The sequence below is a fragment of the Heterodontus francisci genome, unplaced genomic scaffold (assembly GCF_036365525.1).
Source record: "Heterodontus francisci isolate sHetFra1 unplaced genomic scaffold, sHetFra1.hap1 HAP1_SCAFFOLD_58, whole genome shotgun sequence".
In the NCBI taxonomy this organism is placed as follows: Eukaryota; Metazoa; Chordata; class Chondrichthyes; order Heterodontiformes; family Heterodontidae; genus Heterodontus; species Heterodontus francisci.
The window spans coordinates 6,559,323-6,562,360 of NW_027142006.1; positions in this window are offsets into that span (position 1 = coordinate 6,559,323).

The following is a 3,038-nucleotide window of genomic DNA, read 5'->3' on the forward strand; positions in this document are numbered from 1 at the left end:
AACCTCTACCACCTTGAACGACAAGGGCAGCAAATGCATGGGAACACCGCCACCTGCAAGTTCTCCCCCAAGCCACACACCATCCTGACTTGGAACTATATTGCCATTCCTTCACAGTTGCTGGGTCAAAATTCTGGAACTCCCTAACAGCAATGTGGGTGTACCAACCCCACATGGACTGCAGCGGTTCAAGAAGGCAGCTCACCACCAACTTCTCAAGGGCAATTAGGGATGGGCAATACATGCTGGTCTCGCCAGTGACACCCACATCCCATGAATGAATAAAAAAGAAATCCAGGTCCCTTTGAACATCGACACTTCCCAACCTCTCACCATTTAAGAAATACTCTGTCTTTCTGCTTTTTCTACCAAAGTGGATAACTTCACACTTATTCACATTATATTCCATCTGCCATGTTCTTGCCCATTCCCTTAGCCTGTCCAAATCCCCTTGAAGCCTCCTTGCATTCATTCTGTACCTTTCAATCATGTAAATTTTGTCTGTTCTATTTCAGATTTTATATTTAAAATGTGGCCATGGTGACAGAGTTTATTTAGATCTGATAGTGAGTTTGTTTTTGGACTGTGATTGATGTATCAACCTGTCAGCTGTACTGAATTGGAGTGAAATAGAAACAACTTCTGTCTCTCCTGCTGTTGTTTGACTGTTGGAAAGAAAATATGTCTCTTGACTTTGGGATCAGTGTTTGTTCCAGTGGAACTGATGAGCTGGCAGTATCTCTGTGCTTTGGGAGTGATCCTGTACCGACTGTGTGTTGGAGTGAGCTTGCTGCACTTTTTCTTGTGGCCAGGAATCACCACATCACCACATCCATTCAGGTTCCTTCATGTATTTGCCTGCAGGAATGAAAAGTAACTCTTAAACCTGAAGATCTGGTGATGTAGAAGATACAAAAGCGATCAATGCAATCGTCCCAATAATTATTATTATGAACAATCACAAAATGAAAACCAGGAACACAAACAGTGTCAGTGTCTGACTCCACTGCAGTACTGCAGCATTCAGCTTCTGTTTACCAGGTGTTTGCAGTGGATTTACAAGACGTTTGTGTCATTCAGAAACAACACAAGCCCTGCACTGCTCAATGACTGGGACTGTCCGATAGAGCAGTGACCTTGACACAGTCACATTTCTATTTCAATGGAAAACAAGCAGCCACTATTTAAAATGTGCCTTTCACACTTCTCACCTGGTGTCTGCAATAAATGCTCTTTGTCTAACTGTCCACATCGTTATTGTGCGGCTATTTTTCCCCCACTGTTCACAATCCAACAAACAGTGAGAGACGAACTAAAGCAGGAAAATTCCCTCTCCTTTGGGTGGTGAAATTGTGACTGATTTTCAATAGTGATTTCTTCCCATTGTGTCTCCCTGAGCCTGCACAGACACTGTCCGAGAATGAACTCTCCCTTCCCCGTGTCCCCGGCTCACTCCATGTTCTGGGAGCAGCTCCTGCTCCACAGTGTCTGTTACAAACACTCCCCGACTCCCCCTCAACTTCCCACCACTCAATGCTCATCTCTGAGCACATCTGCGGACACGCTCCCAAGCAGTGGCTGCTGGAAGCAGATGCTGTTTGTTCCCTTCCCCCGGGCCCGGGAAGTCTCCATTAGCAGCTGATTTAAAGCATCTTCCCCTGATTGAGTGAATGGCCTCACAGACTGGGTTGGGGAAAGGATGCGCATGCGCGCTACTCCTCATTGTGACGTCCCACTGGGGGCGGGGCTACAGCGCGCGTGCGCAGATCCCTGCAGCAATTCAGCATTCAAACATCAATGGGAACTTTCCGCACTTCACCCTCATCAAAGTCCCAAAGAAAGTGAAGAGGGGCTTGGACTGGAGGGAGGGGCGGGGTACGGGGAACCTAGAACCCAGAAAGCTGCCCACTTGCCCCATTTAGATGCTCAATTTGCGGTCATTCCCTGCAGGGGGTTTGTTATTATTGAGCCCCTCCTGGTAAAACAATCCGATAGAAAGAGGGGAGAAAGGAGGGAGCCGGTGTGTTTGCTGGGACCTTGCAGAATTCATTTCAGCAGCAAAAGTCCCGGGTTATATTAACCCGAGTGAAACACGCTGTCAGTGAGAGGAAAACCGAACGGCCCTTTTCATCTTTTCATTGGAAACAAAGTAGAGCCGGAAGTGCGGCGAGCAGAACAGACACACAAGCTCAATGACAGGAGAGCTCGGCCGTCCCTGAGTTTCAGCTCCCGGCTCTTCCATTTCCTCATCCACACTGTCTTTACTGTGGATGTCCAGGGGTTCCTTGTCGGATCTGTGGACTGTATTCATTAAACATTCTGAGTCAGGAGATCCACACACACTCTGTTATCAAGATTTATGGGCAGGAATGTTTCAAAACTTTGTCTATTAAATCATTGTATTATTCACAGAACTAATGAGGCAATCGGTTCATTATTCAGGTCTTGAACTTGGTTTGGGTAGACAGAAAACTGAGAGGTTCAGCACTTTTCAAGTTCTTCACTAATATAACTGATTTTTTTGATGAAGAAACAGAAAAGGTTGATGAAGGGAAAGCAATGGATGTTGTCGATATGGATTTTAAGAAAGCTTTTGAGAAACTACCACATCAAAGGCTGGGTAACAAAACTGAGGCTCCTGGAATAAGAGGGTCTGTGTCTGCTTCGATTAAAAAATGGCTGAAATAACAAAAAAAGTGAGTATTTGGTTGTTTTTCTGAATGGAAGATGAACAGTGATGTTCACAAGGGTCAGTATCAGGACCACCATATATATAAATGACTTGAATATTGGAATCACACAATTGTTACTGCACAGAAGGAGGCCATTTGGCCCATCGTGTCTGCAAATGACTCTCCAAATGAGCAATTCACCTCATGTCATTCCCTGTCCTCTCCCCATAATCCTGTACATTCTTCCTTTTCAGATAACAGTCTAATTCCCCTTTGAATGCTTCAATTGAACCTGCCTCCATCACATTCTCAGGCAGTTCATACTTTCACCACTCGCTGCATGAAAAAGTTTTTCCTCATCTCGCT